Source organism: Rattus norvegicus, chromosome 8 (assembly GCF_036323735.1).
Source record: "Rattus norvegicus strain BN/NHsdMcwi chromosome 8, GRCr8, whole genome shotgun sequence".
Taxonomy (NCBI): domain Eukaryota; kingdom Metazoa; phylum Chordata; class Mammalia; order Rodentia; family Muridae; genus Rattus; species Rattus norvegicus.
Window position 1 is genome coordinate 119944313 of NC_086026.1, and position 22373 is coordinate 119966685.

At 46.7% G+C, this 22373-nt stretch overlaps 1 long non-coding RNA gene across 2 annotated transcripts; it reads right to left on the reverse strand.

Annotated features, from left to right (window-relative positions):
• Window positions 1-11807: 11807 nt before the first annotated feature.
• Window positions 11808-20836, reverse strand: LOC102552504 (uncharacterized). Of its 2 annotated transcripts, XR_010054493.1 has the most exons (6): window positions 16350-20836; window positions 15484-15594; window positions 14340-14402; window positions 13846-13922; window positions 12923-13435; window positions 11808-12088 (listed from the first exon to the last, which is right to left on the reverse strand). It is a non-coding gene; the product is annotated as an uncharacterized LOC102552504 (long non-coding RNA). The 2 variants fall into 2 exon arrangements; XR_594142.4 differs by lacking the exon at window positions 13846-13922.
• Window positions 20837-22373: the final 1537 nt, after the last annotated feature.

The window sequence follows — 22373 nt, forward strand, 5'->3', positions numbered from 1 at the left end:
CACCTTATCTCCCCTATAAAAAGAACTTCAAGAAGGTAGGGTCACTCACCTCCCCGCTCCCCACCTCCCCCCTTCCCCAACACACACATTTAGGGAGACAGCCGGCTGGCCAGCCTAGAATGCATTCAAATACAGCTTGCTTTAATGTCGACAATCCTGGATTTGGTTCTTTTTGGGGGGGATGTCCTAGGATTAACAGTTATTCTGCGCTCTGGGTCACCTCTTTAACATGTTGCTTGAGTCTAAGTCCTTGCTTTAGACTCTGTATTTGAAAAAAAAAAAAAAACAGTTGCGATGAAAAGAAAGTTTCCTCCTCCTCCTCCTCCTCCTCCTCCTCCTCCTCCTCCTCCTCCTCCTCCTCCTCCTCCTCCTTTCTTAGTTTTATTCTGAGACAGATCAGGTAGCCCAGGTTGCCTTTAAACTTATGAAACAGCCAAGGATAATCTTGAACTTCTGGTCCTTACGCCTTGACTTCTCAAGTGCTGGGATTACAAGTGTGCTCTACTATGCTGACTCTACACATGTGAGGTCTCAAGAAAAAGACCACTGAAAGGGTTGTGCCATGATTTGGGGAAAAGGTTTTTATTGTAGATGAGAGAGAGAGGGAGGGAGGGGGAGAGAGAGAGAGAGAGAGAGAGAGAGAGAGAGAGAGAGAGAGAGAGAGAACAGATATCTGAAAGAGACCAGAGAGATGAGAAAAGGAAACAGACTGGAAGTGGTCAGTGTTGGGATTCAGACCCAGGACAAGTGGCTGAGGTCGTATTTAACATAACAAAGTAGTCTTGGCCTCTAGGATTTCCCAGCATCCCTCAGTCCCTACCTGTTGCAGAGTATAGCAGGTATACCCTGCCCTTTGCCCTGAACTTTCCAGCCAAAGGGCTGGGCTTCCACATCCCCAGAATCTCTTTCCTATATAATCTAGACCTCTCTCTCTCTCTCTCTCTCTCTCTCTCTCTCTCTCTCTCTCTCTCTCTCTCTCTCTGAATTTTCTCTCTCCATGCATGCACTTGCTCTTTCTCTCTGTCTCTTCCCCCTTTCCCTCTGTCTTTCTCTCTCCCCATGTTGACTTCCCGATAATCTTGCCTTTATATCCTGTAATCTGGCTTGAATTGAATTAGCTCACAGCAGAGAATAAGTTACATCTGGTGCCTTAACTCAGAGGGTGGGGGAGTTAGGTTCAAAGGCATTTGACCTGAGGCTTCCCCACTCCCCACTGTACGACCCCAGGCTTATGCTTAGGACACTGCACGGTTGAGCCTTCGGGTTTTGGCAAAGCCTAGGAGAGTGGGTGCCACCAGATCTAAAACCAAAAACTTTATCCAAATTGGTTTGAGTCCTAACATCCAGGACTGGGGAAATAGGGAATGACGGAGAAGAGAGAGAGAGAGAGAGAGAGAGAGAGAGAGAGAGAGAGAGAGAGAGATGAGATGAGATGGGGCTTGGGGTGGGTGGGGAGAATAGAAAACAAATGGGTATCTGGAAGGAGGGGAGTCCGTGAACTGCATCTGCCTGGGAGCTAGTATAGTGGAGGAGGGGAAGAGAGAAGGCCCCAGATGTTAGCCTGGGCTTTAAAGCATGTATGAATAGCAACTGAAGGAGCCTAGAGGCCAGGATGGGCTTTGACATGCAGGTATATGACAACGGAGAGCCATATGTCCCTTCTGCCAGAGGGAAGGGAAATGACTCCCTTGGGAGACAGGGACTGTCTCACAAGTTTCTGGAGGAATGCTGGCTTTTATCCAGTTGCTAGAAATCCTGTGGTTGGGCTTGAGCTGAGCCATGACTGTCATTTCTGGACATGTGCACATCTGGAGTGTTGTGTTTTGTAGAGGCACGGTATGGTAGGGGGTGCCTCTGCCAGCCCATGCTGAGGCTTTCCTTCCCCCTGAGGGACCAGCCACACAACGAGTATAGTATAGAATAGAGTTTATTTGGGGCATGGGGAGGGGAGTTGGGGGGTTAGTAGAAACAGAGAAAGGCAGAGAGAGAGAGAGGAAGAGAGAGAGAGAGAGAGAGAGAGAGAGAGAGAGAGAGAGAGAGAGAAAGAGAGAGAGAAAAATAGAGGAGTAGAGCCGGCCATGAACACATGGAGAGAAGGGAATGGGGAGAGAAGGGACAGGGGGTGGGGGGTAAGAGAGCAAGAGAAGAGCAAGAGAATGAGGAGGGGAACAAGCAGCCCCATTGATAGTGTGTCAGGCAGACCTGGCTATTGCCAGGTAACAATAACCGTGGGGTGGAGCCTAGAAGAAATGCTAAGACCGAGACCTAACAGAACCCAGCGCTCTGTGTGAAGTTGGGAAGCACTCAACCATGGAGCTGCAGCCCAGCATGATGTGTTAACAATCCCAAGGAAACTATGTGTGCAGAGTACACACAGCCCAATCAACGTTGTTGGAAGGTGACTTTGAGGTCAAGCACCAAGTTTGAGGTCAGGAATGTTTCCGGAATGTTCCGTCCATATCAGAGGAAGCAAATTCCATACCCACTGCTCTTCAGCTCTAGATACTCTTGCTTGGTGTCTTACTGCTGTTTTACAAGGATCCCATGCAGGAAGTCACCTACTGAGCCTGGCAGCTGAGAGAGGACCTGCCATTCTTTTTTTTTTTTTTTTTTTTTTTTGGAGCTGAGGACCAAACCCAGGGCAAGCGCTCTACCACTGAGCTAAATCCCCAACACCCCCCCCCCGCCCCCGACCTGCCATTCTTTTTTTTTTTTCTTTTTTTTTTTTTGGTTCTTTTTTTCCGGAGCTGGGGACCGAACCCAGGGCCTTGCGAACCCAGGGCCTTGCGCTTCCTAGGTAAGCGCTCTACCACTGAGCTAAATCCCCAGCGCCCCCGACCTGCCATTCTTAAAGCTCTGTGGTTCTTACTAGGGACAGAAAAAAAAAATGTCTCCTTCAAGATCTAGAGTTGATGCATGCAATGGTTTCTACAGCACTTGGGTCTTCCAAGAGGCCGAGAGTGGGTGTGTGGAGTTAGCTGTGGAATGGCTAGGTAATCTCGTACCTCAGGATGTGTGCTGAAAATGGCTGCTTACCAAGAGTTGGTGTCAGGTTCAGAGAAAACTCCAGTTCCCCAAATTTTAAAAGGCAATTCAGACCATCAGAAACCAGCTCAGCCTGGACCAGGATGGTTGCTGGCAGTCAGATCTAAAAGCCAGCATTCCTCAGAACTTCTCCAACTGGTTCTGATCTACCAAAAGGAATCTCCTTCCCTTACCTCTGGTCGAAGGGACATGTGGCTACCTGTGGTGTCTATTAGTGTATCAAAGCCTGTGTTGGCCTCCAGGTTTCCTCAAGCACCTGTTAAACATTTCAAAATCAATGCTAGCACCTTAGCCCTTTCTCCTCCCCTAACTAAACTCCCTCCAGTTCATGGACCACGCCCTTCTCTTTATAACCCCGTCATGTATGTATGTATGTATGTATGTATGTATGTATGTATGTGTGTATGTACGTACATTGGTGTTTTTGCCAGCATGTATGAGGGAGTCAGATGCCGTGGAACAGGAGTTACAGACACTTGTGAGCTGTCATGTGGGTGCTGGGAATTGAACCCAGGAACTCTGGAAGAGGAGCCAGTGCTCTTAACCGCTGAGCCATCTCTCTAGCCCCCACCCCTGCTCTTCTTGATACACAATCCCTGCTCTTTTCCTGCTTCTCTTGCGGTGTTTTTTCTATTGTCTCTCCCTTGCTATTCTTGCAGATGACTGGCAATAACCAGTCGCTATGTTCAGTCTGCTTCTTTCTCTTTCTGCTCTGGACTCTTCCAGATGTCCTGGCTGTTCTCTTTCTCTCACATATACGATAAAATTAGTTCCCGGTATTTCTGTTGGAAATAAGATGATTACAGATTTAAATGACTAGTCAACAGAAAGTGGTTTTTAATATGCAATTCTGCAGAAAGGGGTGTCAGCTTAGAGAAATGTTGAAAATGACTGATGTACCCGGTTTGGCCCATGAGAGTGATTTTTAAAGTGTCCACCCCAACTCCATTGTGAGAAATATTTGTCCTCCTCCCCTAGCCTGGGGCTTGTCTCCTCAAATTCCCCATCCTATTGACTCAGGACACAAAGCCTTATCTAATAAATTATTTAGGACTTGAGACTGTATCATTCTCTGTGTTGGTATCAGAAACCAGCTTTAAGGTCGCCAGTCGCCTTTGAATCCAATGATGGCGTCATTCCTAGGCAACAAGGACCCTGTGTCTGTTGCCATGGCAACCGTCATACAGTCATGTACCAGACTCCTTTAACTTTCCAATTCTCATTCTTCTGAGACCAGCAGGGGCAGCCACCAGCCAAGGGGAAAGGAGAGGTGACTCCTCCTTCCTGTGACTCTTATCGATGCTAAACATACCTCATTCAGAAAGTGTACTGTATTAATTTATTTCTTACATTTCCTGATCATGTCCCGCCTTTCATTGTTACCCTTTGGGGAAAAGTTTGTCAATCCTGGATGAGGCTAGGAGGAGAAGCAATGCTTGGTTCTTCTAGTAATGGAGCCTGGGGTAGAAGCTTTGCTTGAACACCTCAGTCAGTTGGGGAATATGATGTCACCCACCCACGCCTGTTAGATGTGTGGGCACAGCAGCTAGTAGAGAGAAGGGGAAAGCATTCTGCTGCTTGACTCTCTGAAGTATGAATGGAAAATGATGCTGTAGCCAACTCCCCCGGGAGCACCGGGGAGCCTGAGTGAGGACAACAGCAGACAACCCCTGCTTCCTGGCCTAGACTCGAACGCACATCGTCAGGCCTAGCTAGTAAGCGCCTTTACCCACTGAGCCATCTTGCGGGCCCCCGGGAGGAATTTTTACAAGGAAAACATCTTGAAATTTAGATTAGACTAAATCAAGTCTGAAGTTAGGCTCTTGTTCCTAAAGAAGGGTGGGATTAAATGGCCCCATTGGAATTTACAGGTTAGGCTATGTCCCGGCTGTTTGTGTTCAGGTTTGACCCTGTGATGGGATACAAACTTTTCCCGGGCACCCGTCCCGTCATGCTGTGCGTGTTGGCATAACGTTCTGGAGATGCGTCTCTGCTCAACAAGGTGACCCCTTCCTCTCACCAAATACTGGCTCAGTAGAAAACAAAAGACTGAAGCCTTACATCAGATTGGGCCAACGCAGTGGTACCATTCATGTCTGGAGCGATCTGCCTGCAGCTGGTCCCTGTCCCAGACCTCACCTTGTTCTGCGTCTGCTCCTTTCTGCGCCTGCTCGGCTTGCTTGAAGCCCTGTCTCATCTCAGCAGCTGGATGCTAGAATCAAAGATCAGGAGCTTCGTTATTTATGGAAGAAAAGGGATTTGAATGAAGCACAAGACGTGGTTGCCTTGAAATAATGTTTTAAACAAAATAAAAAAGCCAGGAAAAAAGGAAGGTAAATTAAGTAGAAATTAGACCAAAGCAGAACTTGGCTTAGTATCAGAAGGAAGTTTCTAGTAATCAGAGCTTTACATCATAGATATGATCTTACAAGTCTTGGTGACCTGGTACACACCTAATTCATGCAGTAAGGATGTCTAGTAAGTCACCTAACCAAAGGCAACACCGTACTAATTGTTTCTCTGGGTGGCCACAAGGTGGCAGCAGCAGAGACGTCCCAGGCAGGTGACCAACTAGAGACCTGGTTCCAAAATTTACTCAGATCTTTAGTAGTCATAATAGGTGCTGCGTCTACTAACACGAGTCTTTATAGGTTTAAAAATCTCCAAACTTACTGAAAAGTAAAACAAAAAATTCACCAAAAAGCATATTTTTTTTTTACTAGTAAAAAGGGAGGGGGCGGAGGAGGTGGTCCAGTTGGTAACGCTCTTTCAAGGCAAGCACAAGGTGTGAGTTTGGAACCGAAGTCCACAGCCAGCTCAGCTGAGTGCAGAGGTGTGTGCCTGCGATCCCAGCACTGGAGATGTGGGGACAGAAGGGTCTGTGACCCATGAGACCCCATCTAAGTAAGAAAAGACCCATGTCATAGGTGTCAGCTCTGCTGTATTCCTGACCACAGAAGCTGCGAGGTTACACTTTTTGTTTTGAGTTATGAAGTGTTTGGGTACTTTGCTACACAGCAACAGTCCATGAAGCACCCCAAAATCCCAGCCTCCCTGGCCGTGTTTACACTCCAGCTACTGTGCTCATTTCTAAGCTACTTGCCTTGGCCCTGTCTACCCAGAATCCTTTGCCCAAATAGCCCAGGATCGGACTCGGTTTTCAGCTTCGTGGCAAGCACCTCTGCCCTCTGAGCCATCTCACCAGTCCCATTTCTACACTTCTGATACTCATTTTCCCTTTCCTTGTAACTTTCTTTCCCTAGTAACTTTCTTATAACTCTTAACCATGTTACTTGGGACTACCCGTGGGTGCTTGGAATCCTAGCACTTGGGAGGCTGGGCTAGGAAGATCATGGCTTCAAGGTCAGCCTCAGCTACTTAAGACCCTGTCTTTAAAATTTTTTAACGTCTTATAGAATCTATTTATTTATGCATATTGTCTCTCCTTCTTTAACCAGAACGTCATTTCTTTTTTTATTTTTTTAAGATTTATTTACGTATGTATGTATGTATGTATGTATGTATGTATGTATGTATGTACAGTGTTCTGCCTGCATATATTCCTGTACGCCAGAAGAGGGCGCCAAGATCCCACTACAGATGGTTGTGAGCCACCATGTGGTTGCTGGGAATTGAACTCAGGACCTCTAGAATTGCAGTCAGTGCTCATGACAACTGAGCCATCTCTCCAGCCCCATGATGTCATTTCTGTACAGATGAGAATCTTCATGTTTCTTTTACTCAAGAAGGCAAACATCGCTGGGTTGGTTAGTATTTCTTTCCTTTCTTTCTTTCCTTCTTTCTTTCTTTTTTTGTTTGTCTACTTGACATAAGCTAGAGTTATCTTAAGAAGCCTCAGTTGAAGAAATGCATTCATACCATTGGCCTGGAGGCAAGTGTATGAGGCACTTTCTTGATTCATGACATCACTGGGCAGGTGGTCCTAAATTGTATTTAAAAAAAAAAAAAAGACAAGACAGCCATGAGGAGCAAGCCAACAAACAAGCATTTCTCCATGGTCTCTGCCTCAATATCTATCTTGACTTCCTGCCTTGATTTCCCTCAGTGAGAGACTGTGACCTCAGATATATAAGCCAAATAAACCCTCTCTTCTGCGAGTTGCTCTTGGTCGTGGCATTTATGTCAGCAGTAGAAAGAAAGCTAAGACAATCTCCTATGATGGATGGTTCCACACACATCCTAAGGTTTTCCCAAATTCTCCTGTGGAGTGAGCGTTTCCCTGATCCCCGAGCACAGAGGCTTCCTTCAGAGGCCACACAACCTGGGGGTGACCATTTTCGCCTGGGATACCGTTGAACATGAAGGAGAGCACCCCAGATTTGAGACTGAGGAAGTAAATGTGGGTTGACTGGCAACTTCCTGGTTCTGTAATCCTGGGCAAGCCACCCCTCCTTACTGTGGTTCCATTTCCTGTAGTGAAATTAATGTTTACCTCTCCTGCCCTGCAGGAATGTGGTGGAAAGCAAGACCTTCCTTAAAACCTTATACCTCAGTGGCCCAGGAGAAGACCGGCTTGCTGCTTTAGGATGCCCCAAGCCCATACCCACATTTACCCACTGGACTTGGTGGTAAATTATCTGCCACAGGGAGGATATGTTCCAGAGACCCTAAGAGTGTGTTAGAATGTTCCAGAAGGCTGAGCTGTATTCACAGAGGTGAAGGAGTGAGGCATGAAGGCTACAGTCAGGGGAACCCAGACTTTGAGAGGCTCAGTCACTTCTGGAAGCCCTAGCAGACGTTCTGTAGACTGTGGGATTTTAACTCCTGGACCAGCACATCACCCTGTCATCTTCTCTGTACCTCTTTTTTAACTGACTCCTTCTCCACTCCCCGCATCCTCCATCCCCTCTTCCCCGCCCCTGACAGAAACAACTAGGCATGAAGAGCTACACTTCAGCATCTCTAGCATAAATTTTAAGGACTCTCTTCAATAGCTTCCTGCCATGGGAAGGAGGGGGAGGTTACTACAGAAATCTTCTATGTTCTCTCATTCTCAACTGTCATCTATCTGCAGTCATCTATACCGATACAAAAGAAGCTTCCCTGCTCATAACACCTAGCCAGCGGCAGCATGGACCACTAACTTCAGAATGGACCCCAGTGGCGGCACAGGCCATACTTACCTCTTTTTTTAGATGTGTGCCTGTGTGTGTGTGTGCATTTGTATGCATGTGTGTGCCCCTGTGGGCCTCTGTGTATGTGTGTGTCTGTGTGTCTGTGTGTCTGTGTGTGTGTGTGTGTGTGTCTGTGTATGTGTGTGTGAGTGTGTGTGTGTGTGTGTGTGTGTGTGTGTGTGTGTGTGTCCATGTCCACGTGAATATGGAGGCCAGAGACAACTTTGGGCATGGTTCATCAGGTGTACCTCCCCTGTCCCTCCTTTTTTGAGACAGGGTCTCTAAATGGCCTGGAATTTTCCCAATAAGCTAGGCTGGCCAGCTGGGAAGTCCTCGGGGACCCACCTATCTCTGACTACCCAGTGCTGAGATTACAAGGGCACACCGTCATGCCTGGCTTTTTAAAAATGTAGGTCTGGGGGATGTCACTCAGGTCCACTAGTTTGTGTGGCCAGCCCTTTATTAAATGATCTGCTTATCAGCCGTTCCCTGACGTCCTCGAGACTGGTGAGTGGAATTATGTCCAGAACACAGTTACGCTACCAGGTCCTGTTCCTCAGCTCCTTAGGAAGCTTGTGGGCCAACCCAAGCATGACCCTGCATCCAGTTCCCAAGGGTCCTGTCTGGACAGGAGGTACCTCAGGTTCCTGTGCCAGCTCAGCCACTCCGTGGGGAGCCTTGCCTCTTCTTAGCTCTCCGATTTAGACCACCACTTCCCTCATTACAAGGGCAAGAGTTTAGGCCCTTTAATCTTCACTTGTAGAGTTTACTGGCTTTGTTTCAGGTTTATAAGTGTGTAATTGTAGGCTGGGCCCTGGGGGCACTTCTGAACTATAGTGTCTCAGCTTTGCCCATGTGTGCATACAGGGCTGGTCTGGGGCTTTGAATCTGCAGTTTGGCTGGTAAAAGCCCTAACCCTAACCTGAGAGTTGGTAAATAATTGTTTGGACTGAAATGCTACAATTTACTGATAAAAATAATAACAGTAACTATCCTTTATTGTTTGTTAGTGCCAGTCACTACATTAAATTGAGTCAGGGACAAGGACATAAGGGCAAGGAAGTTGGTCACATTCAGGCAGTGACGTAGCCAAGTTAAATGTAAGAGAATTAACTAGACTTTCTATCCTCTGAAATCACTGCGTTCTCTATTTCTCCTCCTCCACAGATCTTCCTTCTCAGTTCTTCACTGTAGAACTTCTCTTGGGCTATTAGAAGCAAGAGGATCCATTTTTCTGAGGAACCAGTGGACACTCTGATTCGGAGCTAATCAGGCTTGGACAGTGTTGCCCTTCCTCCATGATCTTCTGTCCAGTGATAGGGTTCCTCTGTGTAGCCTTGGCTGTCCTGCTATGATGACCAGGCTGGCCTCGAACTCACAGAGATCCACCTGCCTCCTGCCTCCTGCCTCCTGCCTCCTGCCTCCTGAGTGCTGAGATTAAAGGCCTGGACTGTGATCTGACTTTTGAACACCTCTCCTGACTTGCCCACCACCTGTCTGTCCTCCCACTCTCCTGACATGTATGCAAATGGACCACACACGTGTATACACATGCGTGCACATAGAAACAGTAGCCAAATGGTGAAGAAAAACACGTTCTAGGGACAGGAGAGCACACAGAGATACTCGAGGCTTGGAAACAGAAAAACTGAAGAGGATGACATCCAGAGGAAGGAATGTTGCTCTCCCGGCCTCCCTCCGAGGTGTGTCATGAGGGTGGGGGGTGGGGTGCGGGGGTGGGGTGTGGGTGTGGGGCGTGGGGATCAGGAAGGCCTCAGGGAAATATGGCCCTGGGTATCAAATTAGCAACTCAACTCTGCAAGGCCCTGGAGGATTAGAAACTGGGATGTTCCCAGCAGCACTTGCAGGGACACTGGCTTGTCCATTCAAATGATGCTAGCCCAGCCCAGCAGTGGATCTCATTTCCAAAGCCTTGGTAGGTCAGACCTGCATTACTCATCACATTAGTAAAGGGTATATGGCTTTCCGGCACGATACACAGACTCGGGCCAACTCAAATAAAATAAAAGAGAAAGGAGGATTGTTAGAAAGCTCCCAGGGTCTTTTCTAAAACCAGTGGGCTAGGCGAACAAGTGCAAGTCTGCAAGGAAACCACGAGTTGGTGGTCATATTGCCGTCAGTGTGATTTTGTTTCCCTGTGCCTGGAATCTTTGGCTCTAGGACAGGGCGTTCTTAAGGAGCCTATGACTTCGTTCAGCTTCCCAGAAGCAGAGAGAGTCTGCTGTAGGTGACTATAAGAGTGTTCTCAAGGGCAACCTGAAAGGGAGCAAGGAAAATAGGATAGAGCTGGAGACGGCCAGGCAAGCCTGGCCCCAGCACGTTCGTCCGTGTGCTTTGCAGAGAGTGGCTTGACACGAGTTACTGCCTGGTACAGTGACACAAAGATGTACCTCACATCCACTAGCCACTGACTGGGGGCTGCCTCCGTCGGGAACATATGTTGTCAAGCATTTAGAGACAAGGTAGTTTGGTAGAGTGGGCCACTCACGGCCTTTATCAGCCACTCTTGGCAGTGGCAGCTGAAATCCTGAGTTCTATCCCTAGGCCCACTCTAACACACAAAGTCTTCTGGAGTTTTCATTAGGAGTTCACCAATGTGTAGGTGAAAAGTTCTATTATATTTATCCCTCCAATCTAATGTTTATTGAAGCTTAAGAAGTGCTACCAGTGGGCTGGGGAGAGAGGTCAGTTAGTACCATGCTTGTCATGTAAGCATGGAGACCTAAGTTTGACCCCCAGAACCTACGTTGAAGAAAAAGAAAAGGAGGAAGAGGAAGAGGAGGAAGAAGAGGAGGAGGAAGAAGCGGAAGGAGGAAGAAGGGGAAGAGGAAGAGGAGGGGAGGAGGAGGAGGAGGAAGGGGGGAGGAGGAGGAGGAGGAAGAAGAGGAGGAGGAGGAGGAGGAGGAGGAGGAGGAGGAGGAGGAGGAGGAGGAAGAAGAAGAAGAAGAAGAAGAAGAAGAAGAAGAAGAAGAAGAAGAAGAAGAAGAAGAAGAAGAAGAAGAAGACGACGACGACGACGACGATAGTATGGTGTCATGGGATTGCAAATCTGGTGCTAGGCAGATGGACACAGGTGGATGCCCAAGGCTCGATGGCCAGCTAATTTACACTACCTGGTGAATTCCAGGCCAGAAAGAGAAGTTACCTTACAAAAACTGTGGATTTAACCTGAGGAACCAAGGTTGTCCTCAGGCTTTCTGCATGCACTCATACATGTGCATATATGTACCTATACACACCTACACACAAATAGGAGTCATGGAGGAACATATCTACAGTACTGCATGCGGTCTGTTATTCAGGAAGTCGAGGCAGGAGTAGCATGAGTTCGAGGCCAGCCTGGAATACCCAATGAATACTGTGTCTCAACAAAACCAACCTCGGGGTGCTGGAGAGATGGCCCAGCAGTTAGTACCACGTTCTGCTTTTGCAGAGGACCTGGGGGCTGCGCTACAGCAATGACAGGATGGCTCACGCTCCCCTGCCACTCCAGTCCTAGGGGTCTGACATCCTCTTATGGTTTCCAGGACCCATGGTGTCTTCTGCTCCTGTATCCATGTGATACAGGTAACATTTTGTAAGGTAACACAAATGTACAGGAATGCAAAGAGATCAATGCAACCTTTATTTTAAAAATCCTCCCAAATAAATAAGTTAATTAAAAAGTTACCATTTGGGGTTGGGGATTTGGCTCAGTGGTAGAGCACTTGCCTAGTGAGCGCAAGGCCCTGGGTGTGGTCCCAAGCTCCGGAAAAAAAGAAAAAAAAGAAAAAAGAAAAAAAAAGTTAAAACTGATTCTTATGTTACAGGACATGCAAAAGTAGATGGTGACCGACTGTTCCGTGGACCACAGTATGCTGGCTCCTCCTCTCACCTCCTATTGGACTCTGTTGAACAGAAGAAACACTGGCTTTTAACACTGAGATAAGACAACAGACACTGTTTACGGAGAAGAGATTAGCATTGTCTCCTAAGCTGATGAGCGTGCATTCAAAGATACACCTATGAAACATTAACCCCATACAGGTTTTCTTGCTTTTCTATTTCTAAAGATGGGTTTGTTTTCCTGTGTGTGTGCCTTTGTGAGTTTAATGTGTACTACTTGCACGCAGGTGCTGGTGGAGGTCAGAAGGTGTCGGTCCCTTGGCACTGGAGTTCTGAGAGGTCGTAGGCTGCCTGATGTGGCTGCTGGGAGCACGGGTCCTCCCGAAGAACAGTAACCACTCTTAGCTGAGCCAGCTCTTTAGCTGCATGGACATGGTTTTCTCCTCCTCTTCCTCCCCCTCCTCCTCTTCTTCCTCTTTCCTGGAATTCACTTTGTATACCAGGCTGGCCTCGCTTTTTTTTTTTTTAGACATGGTTTTCCTTACTCCTTAAATTCGCATGTAACATAGGAGAATGCAGAATGACCTTATATTCTAAAGTTCTCTGTAGTTGTCCCTTGGCTATCTAAATCTATAATATGCTAATTGAACACTTATTGTTAACCAACAATTGAAGGGAGGGGCTCTGCGAGGTAACTTGGCCACAGTAATGAGGCTCCCTTGAATTTGTTTAGCATACGATAGTTCATAATATTATAGTTCCATATAGTTCTCTTAGGGTCCTCACACAGGCCTGGAGGTAGGCACACAAGGCCTTATTATTATAATCGAAAGAAGGGGACTTCCCAAGATCACACAAGGGACAAAGGAGCAGTGGGAGGAGTACCCTGGCCACACCTGTCGATCACAGAGAAAGTCCATTGCGTACAGTCAAACAGTTCAAGTACTGAGCAGTGAGTGAATCTGATCCTCCAGGCGACGATTGCGCTGTCTCTCACAAGGACGTCTCTGGTTGCCACTTCAAGCTCCATGGGCTCAGCTCTGGGAATCCAGACTTTCCTCTTCCCTCCCCCTTCCTCCACATGTATGGAATCGGAGTGATCTCAACAATAGCCGATTGGCTTGTGTGACAATAGCTGTTGTAGGAGCTGGTGCCATGCTGAGCTCAGAACATTTCAGAGCTATGCCCTTGAGAAGCAATGCCCTTATCAACTTTCCCTGCCACCCACAGGCTTTGTACATGCTGTCCTCTTATCTAATGAAGCCTGATCCGATAACTGTGGCCCCGGTCAACCCAGGCTCCAGCCACCACTGCCTTGATGGCTTGCTTAGTGACACGCAGTCCATCCACGAGGAGTGACTTGGACTGAACTCTGTGGCAGATACTGTGCATCCCTCTTCTCGGCGGTTCTGCAGAAAAAAGGGAGGTGCCCCTTTCTTAGTATTGATCATTGAGACAGGTGAGCCCCAAGCTCAGGGACTTAGAGAGTCTGAGCTGCTGAAATAAAATACCGAAGACCGATGAATTGTCAACAAAAGAAATGTATTTTTCACTGGAGGCAGTTGATAGTGATGTACCGGCAGATCTAGGGTTGGGATCGGACCTGCGTCCCACTCTGATTTCACAGAGCAGTGGGGAGGGCAGCTCTCATCTCTTTTACAAGGGTTTTGCCATCATGATCTAATCACATCTCAAAGCCTCCATGACTAAATAAATATCATCTCTTTGGTGACATGATTTCAAAATTTGAGTTTTAAGCAGACACAGATCTTTGGACCACAACATCATTGTGATTATTTTTCTTTAAAAATGAATTTACCTGTTGGGGCTGGGGATTTAGCTCAGTGGTAGAGCACTTGCCTAGGAAGCGCAAGGCCCTGGGTTCGGTCCCCAGCTCTGGAAAAAAAGAACCAAAAAAAAAAAAAAAAAAGAATGAATTTACCTGTGAATGTAAATCTACAGCTGCAGGGGTGGGGTGGGGGTGGAGGTGGAGTGGGGGTGGGGTAGGACTGGGGTGGGGAGGGGAGAATCTCTAGGAAGTTCCAGAGGCTGGAGATAGGGGAGGCACCCAGGAGTCAATGCAGGTGACCTTAGTTGAGATGCCTGGAACCCAAAAAGGCTACTTCCTGTAGCCAGGCAGGAAGGGACACGGACACCAACCCACCCACAAAGCAAACTTTTGACCCAAAATTTATCCAGTCTAAAAGAAATGCAGAGATGGAGAAGAGACCGAAGGAAAGACCAACCAATAACCAGCCCAACTCCAAACCCATTCCATGGGCAAGCACCAATCCCTGATGCTATTAACGATACCTTGTTATCCTTGCAGACAGGAGCCTAGCGTAATTGTCCTCTGGAGCTCTACCCAGCAGTCGACTGAAACAGATACAGATATACATTAGAAATAGCACAGTCAAACATTAGAGGTCGGGGACTCTTACGGAAGAGCTATGGGAAGGACTGATGGCCCTGAAAGGGATGGGAACCCCACAGGAAGACTAATAGAGTCAACAAACCTGGTGCCCTGGGAGCTCTCAGAGTCTGAGCCACCAACCAAAGAACACACAGGAGCTGGAAAGAGGCCCCAGGCAGCCCAGTCTTCATGGCTGCCTTGTCTGGCCTCAGTAGGAGAGGATATGCCTAATCTGGCAGAGACTTGATGTGCCAGGGTTGGGGTGGGGGGGGCGAGGGCTACCCAGGGAGGGGTCCAACCTCTCTGAGAAGGGGAGGGAATGAAGGTAAGAGGGTTGGGGGAAAAGAGTTGGGGAGGGACTCTGAGGGAGGGAACAGGAGAGGGGAGCAGTGTTTGGGATGCAAATCAATCAATCAATCAATTAACCTGACTACAGATAGGGTAATAGAATACTTAGAAAAGCAAAAATCAAGATAATTGATAGCCCTATTCTTTTTTTCTTTTTCTTTTTTTCCAGAGCTGGGGACCGAACCCAGGGCCTTGCACTTGCTAGGCAAACGCTCTACCACAGAGCTAAATCCCCAACCCCTGATAGCCCTATTCTTAAAGATTCTGTTTTTTTATTATGCATATGAGTGCATTCGATTCTTTGTGCATATGAGCACAGTACTGGTGGGTGGGGACCAAGGAGGGTGTTGGATCCCCTGGAGCTGGAGTGATAGGGAGTTGTGAGCCCCACGCAGGTGTTAGAAGCCAAACGGAGCTCGTGGTCTTCATTAACAGCTGATGGCTCAGGTTCCAGAAACTCCATTAAGATTAGCTTTCAAGGGCTGGAGAGATGGCTCAGCAGTTAAGAGCACTGGCTGCTCTTCCAGAGGTCCTGAGTTCAAATCCCAGCAACCTCATGGTGGCTCACAACCATCCGTATTGAGATCTGATGCCTTCTTCTGGCCTGCAGGCATACATGCAGGCAGAAAACTGTATGATGTATACACAATAACTAAATATATTTTAAAAAAAGATTAGCTTTCAAGTGTCTCTTACTTGGTGACGAACTCTGTGTGTCATAGTGAACTGGATTGAGATATGTAGAACACACTGTTCAGTAGACTGCCTGGTACATTCAGACACATAATGAGATATTCTGTCATCTCCCTGGAAACAGAAAACATAATGGCCACACCCCATGGGTTTATGTATCATGTCTCCTTTTAAGTGCCTGAATCCAATTCCTACAACTCTGGTGAACTGGACCACAGAGGGGAGGTTCCCTCCCACATGCTAGCTAACAAAAACCGCTCGGCAGTGGGCCCAGCATCACGTGATGCGACTCTAGAAAACGCTTGCTTTGGCCTGATGACATGCCCATCTTTCTCGTGGATGGCAAGTGCTTCTTGGAAGAGAGGAGCAGTTGGGGAAGCCATCTCTACGAAGCGGTGCATGCTTCACAGCAAATTCTTTGCTGTGATTTTGAAGTTTTCTCTAGTTGGAAAACGTCTCAGACAGGTATCTATTGGACACTGAGCAGATCTCCCCACTCTCTTCTCTCCCTTTTCCTGCCCCTCCCTCTCCCATTTGTGTGCCCTTTGCTCCCTAGATAAATACACACTTCTGTTTTCAGTTTATATATGCATGATTTCATGGAACTACCTAAAATCCAGGAACCACAAACGAGAGAAAAGATACTTGTCATTCTGGGACTGGCTTAACTGGGTAATTCTCCATCCACCCACAACTATTTTCCTGCAAGCGATATAACTTCGCTCTTCTTTATGGCTACAAAGAATCCTGTTCTGTATATGACCCCATTTTCTGTGTCCATTCCTCTGTTGCTGGGCATACTGGTTAGTGGTGTCTGCAGAAGATTTTAAGTGAAATGTTCCCCGTGTTATATGAAGCGGGTCACATACCACACAGAGGAAATGGCTCTTAGCGTAGGGAGGAAACAGTGAAGGCGGACAGGAGGGCTATCCGTGGATGCATTTTCAAGACTCTCCACTGGGTAAATGTCCTTCTCACTGATTCACTTTCGTCTGCTATGGTGGTGGTTTCCCAGGCCTCTCAGTCAGCAGCCTCCCTGTCCCCAGGGCACCGAAGGAAAGCAAATGAATACTTTCCTGTAAACTGACAATAGGAAAAGACTCATACAGACAAGAAGCAACCTGCAAGGCCGGGTGGGAGTGTTTTGGAAAGTGAAGTGCTGAAATACTGACCCTTCCAGATAGTTAACTTTTACAGTCATACCTTAATATTTACCTTTTTTTTTTTTTTTTGTATGTGATACAAAGTAGTGACAACTAATTCTGTAAGGGCCTGATGATTAAGTGTGGGACATGAAATTGGGACACATTCAAGGTAAGTGTAAAGACAGGCCTCTCCTTCCTTCCTTTCCCCTCAGTTATGCTTCACTGCTGTGATTAAACACTTACAGAAACTCCTTAAGGTGGGAAGAATTTATTCTGGCTTAAGCTTTAACGGAACGGCCGTCCGTTTCTGCCGAGTTCACTGTGGTGGGTGGGTGTGGCTTGGATGCTTCACATCTTGGTGGATCAGGCAGAACAGTGCTCAGTTGAAAGTCGAGGCCAGCTCCCAGCAGCCCATGTCAACCACCCAGGCACCTTCTCTCTCTAACATCCCACAACCTCCCCAAACCCCACTCCCAGTTGGCAACCAAGTGCCTATTCAAACCACAATATTGTTCTTCAAGACAGACTAGCTTTGAGGTTAACATCCTCTTCCTCAGCCTCCCCGTGGTTGGATTATAAATGTGCCACCACACCCCAGGCTTAAAGCAGCCCAGGTTTTAGTGTAACTGGTACAGCAGCAGGCTTGGTTTCTAACCATTCATATCCATTTTCTTTTCTCTTTGTCGATTTTTCCAGACAAGTTTTCTCTGTGTAGCCCTAGCATTTCTAGAACTACCTCTGTACACCAGGCTGGCCTCGAACTCACAGAGATTCCCACCTGCCTTAGCCTCCCTGGGATTAAAGGCATGCACCACCATTTTCTTAACTGGGAGGCAGTGCCTCACCTTTTCGGTACTTGGTGATAGTGCCCTGTCCTTCCTTCCGTGAAACCACTTCTAGCTTGTATTCCATGCACCTTTGGGTGAACCAGGGGTGAACCATATGGCTCCGATTTGTCCAGTCACAGACAGAACTTTTCCAGCCATAGTAACTCCCTAAAGAGTGGTCCTCAACCTGTGGGGTGGGGGTCAATACCAGATATTTTCATTGTGTTTCGAAACAGTGACAAAAGTTATGAAGTAACAATGAAGTGATTTTATGGTTGGGGGGTCACCCCAACATGAGGAACCATTAAGGGGTCGCAGCATTAGGAAGGTTGAGAACCACTGTCCTAAGGAACGGGAAAGAAATTCACACCAGCTCGGTGAATCGAGGCTCTTGGGAGAACCTCGCTCTTGCTGGACCCAGAGCAGAATTATCGAGACTGTTCTTGGTGCCTCAGAAAGTCTGAGTATAAAGTGAGTGTAATGAAGCATTGGGATCTTTTCTTGTTCTTCAATCGACTCTTTGACCTGACCTGAAATGACCACAAGTTGCAATAGATTGAAAAATTCTACCTCTGACTTCATTTTGCCAGGACATCTCGATGTGTCTAAATTAAATACTAAGAAAACTGAAGTCTGGAAGTGGTGGTCACCACAAACTCAAGACTACATTGGACTACAGAGTGAGACCAGGCTAGACCCGGATACAGAGTGAGACTCTGTCCTAAAACAACAACAAACATTGCCCCTTTATTAAAACAGAGAGAGAGAGAGAGAGAGAGAGAGAGAGAGAGAGAGAGAGAGAGAGAGAAAGAGAAGAAACAACAGTTCTATATTTACATTTTTATTTTATGAACATGGTAAGTGTATGGGTATGGAGTTATAGTGTGTAGAAAATAGACCTTTTCTTAAAAAACATGTAATCTTGGGAAGACAAAACCAATATTTAAAAGGGGTGGGAGTCGGGTGCTAGAGAGATGGTTTAGCGGTTAAGCACTGGCTGTTTTTTCCCAGAGGACCTGGGTTTAAGTCCCAGCAACCTTGTGGTTACTCACAACTATTATAACTTTAGTTCCCAGGGATTCGGTGCCCTCTTCTGACCTCCATGGGCACCAGGCATACACGTGGTATACAGACACACATGTAGACAAAACACTCATACATAAAAAAAAAAAACTGAAGCCAAGTCTTAAAAGAAACAAAAGAATAGTTGAGCATAGTTTATTTCCAGCACTCAAGAGGCAGAAGTAGGTGGGTCTCTGTGGGTTGGAAGCCTGTTTGGTCTAAGTAGAAAATTCCAAGCTAGCCAGGGATACATAGTGAGGTCCAGTTGGTATTTCCTACCTAGGCATTTCATGACTTATTGACTTGCATATTATGGACTTGACATTCCTGCTCAGATGTCTGCTAGGTAACTGGAGCTCATAAAGTCTGGGAAGATTGTTTCTCTAAATCTTTCAGACCTTCTCTGACTTCCAAACTTCCCTTTGATAGCAACCCAATCCTTTCAGTTCTCAAGGTCAAGCCCTTAAATGTTATCTATTGCCCTCTGTCTCACACTGTGAGTCAAAGTTCTGAGCAAGTCTTGCTGTCTCTCTCTTTAAAATCTCTTCAGAGTGAAATTACCTCTTCTGAACTCTGCTGAAATCTGAGTTACGATAGCCTAACTGGTCTTCTTGCTCTCGTTCTTGCTGCCCAAAGTCTATTTATAGCAAATCAGCTAAAACAGTCCTCCCTGTGGATGTGACCAGAGAGACAAGACTCTTCAACAGTAGAATTTGTATGAGAGTCACAAGGTCCAGACTTAGGGGATGAGTAGAATAACTCATGGCCAGTTTTGATGATGAACTGCTATGAGTCATTAAATGTTTTAAAGGATATTTACTGACATGAGGAAACCAGCATGCTAAGCGAACCCTGGACATTAAGCCAGCAAGCACTGGATCCTTCTCCAGGGACATCACGTATAAGCGAAATGATGTAATTCAAACTGATGCATTCCCCCCTCTCTCCAGAATGTTCTCTGCTCCAAGCCATCCTTCCTAAGTTCCTTTTCAGCTGCTTGGACCTATTCTTGCTACTCTACCTCTCTTCCGTGGCTGGACTTCCTGAAGGCAGATGCTTCTCTCTCTGTTGGTGCTTGGGGTATATAGAATTACTTTTATACTGACTTACTGACTTCGAGAAGAATTCTTCCACCCCAACTACTCCTTTCTTTGCTTCTCCAACCAATTCTCTCAGGACATCCAGTTGTCTTTCTAACCCCTATCTCCCAAAGCCTCCCTTCTGCTCTGTACAAGATGAACACAGTCATTTGAAAAAAAAAATCCACTCATCATTGTGTGTGTATGATGTGCGTGTGGGTGTGAGCATGCCGAACATGAGTGTGGAGGTCAGAGGATGTGGGTTCTAGGCAACAGACTCTGGCGTGTACAGGTGGCCTCTGAGCCATCTTGCAAACTCCCGCAACCCCCCTTTTCTGAAACAGTATCTTGAGACTGGCCTCAAGCTCATGACCCCCTTTCCTTAGCCTCCTAAGTTAAAGTGCTGGAATTGTGTGTGCTCTACACCTGGCCTCTTAGGTACTGTTAAACCTTGACTGTATTAGGTAAGGAGCTGCATATTTTTGTCTTCATGGCAGTGCCACACCTATTAATACTTGCTATTAAACGAACTTCCCTCCACGTGTCCCTCATCCCCCACCTTCCCTCCTTCCCAGAATAACCACTTCCATTCAGGAAGTGTCTGGAACATAGTAAGAGCATCACAGCCATTTCGACGTGTACTCAGGGGCTGGAGAGATGGCTCCGTGGTTAAGAGCATCTGCTGTACCTGCAGAAGAACCAGGGTCCGTTTTCACCCCATGGAGGGTTAGGTAGCTCACAACCATCCCTACCTCTAGTTTCAGGAAATCTGATCTCTGAGGGTGCCAAGAATACATGAGTCTATACGTACAGGTAGGCAAAACATACATAAAAATAAATCTAAATGTATATTGAAAAGAAAAGGTATTTTAGCCTCTTTAGGGCAGAGATCCGATTTTATGGCCATGCTTTTATCGCCTGTGTGCTTGGTATATGACAGGTTAAAGTTTGATAGATAAGTCAAAGTTTTATTGTTCATGTGTAAGTAGAAGTGCAGAGAGGGCCATCACTTCTGGGGTTAGGCATTCAGATGGAATTGATACCGAAACAGCTCCTTATCAACCTCTCCTCACTTTTAAGACTGAAGAAAGTACTTTACACTTCCTTGTTTATCCTTAGGACCGAAGAGTGAGTTGCCCCTTCCGGAAGCGTCTGTGCAGAGCTGGAATTACTCGAGTGAAATTCATCATCAGAGGGTCACAGCATTCTCACTTTGATAGTTGGGTTAGCCTGGTTTTTGTGCCTGTTGATGTAATAGAGGCTACATCAAAAAGCATCTTGGGGAGGTAAGGTTTATTTCAACTTACACTTCTAGGTAACAGTCGGTCACTGAGTAAGGTCCAGGGCAGGAACTCCAGGCAGGAACCTGGAGGCAGGATCTGAAGCAGAAGCCACGAGGGTGTTGCTTACTGGCTTGTTTCTTATTACTTGCTCAGCCTGCTTTCTTATATGACCCAGGACTACATGCTCAGGAGTGGCACCATCCACAGTGAGCTGACCCCCCCACCCAAATCATTCATCCAGAAAATGCTCCACAGACTTGCCTAGAGAAATTCGGATGGGGCGTTTTCTTAATATTCCCAATTCTCAGATATATCTAAGTTTATGTGGTGATTTGAATGAGAACGGTCCCCAAAGGTTTATATATTATTTGAGTGCTTGGACTGCTGCTGTTGGTGGTGTTTGAGAAGAATTAGGAGGTGTGGGCCTATTGGAGAAGATGTGTTAACTGTGGGCTGGCTTTGAGGCCTCGAAAGCCCATGTTATTTTGTTAGCTGTCTGCCTCCTGGTTGTGGGTCAGATGTGAGCTCTCAGCTGTTTCCGTGCCGTGGACTCACCCTCAGAAACGAAATCCCACTGGATGCTTTCCTCTATAATTTGATTTGGTCCTGGGGCTTTGTCACAGCAGTAGAAAAGTAAATAAGGCAGTTTGTACCAAGTTGACAAAAACTAACGTGCAGTGTTTCACTTCAGCTAAATGAAGACTCCCTTTTTACTTCAACACTAACCTCTAAAAATATTTGTGGTCAGATGTATTAAAATACACACACAAGGTTATAGACGAAGTTATTGGGGAGAGGGACACAAAACAGTATAGGCAGAAGTAAAAAAAAAATCTTACAAATGAGTGATTTCCAATTTTGTTGTCTGGCAAAATTAATTTATTTATACGCGTCTCACTCTTTTTTAATCCAGGCCAGCCTAACTTTCAGCCATCTTGTCTCAGCTCTTCCAGTGCTGGCTTGCGGGAGTGACGTGGTGTGGTGTTCTGAAGGCGAATGCTCCACATAGGCTCACGGATTTGAATATCTGGTCACCGTTTGGTGGTGATGTTTGGGTGTGTTGAGAAGGTGTGCTAGAGGAAGAGCGTCACTGGGCTGGGCTTTCAGAGTGTAAGACTAACGCCATTTGTAGGTTGTTCTCTCTGCTTCATGCCTGTGGGTCAGGCTGTGAGCCTGCTGCTCCGGCTGCCACGCCTGGCACTTCCCCGTGATGTGATGGGATCTTGTGACTCTGGAGCCATCAGCCCAGACAAACCTTTCCTACACAGCCTTGTCGTGGCGTCTATCACAGTTATAGATGGGTAACTAATGCAACCACACCCGGGGCTGGCAGGACTCTGGAGAAGTAAATGCTGGGATTCAAACCCTGGCAAATTTCTCATTGATCTCTGCTTATTTAAGAAAGGAAGAGAGCCAGATCGAATATGACGGAAATGAATTACTGTAGAGTGGCAAGTGGCTGATAAGAAACAAAAGCTAAATAAAATAAATCCTAGA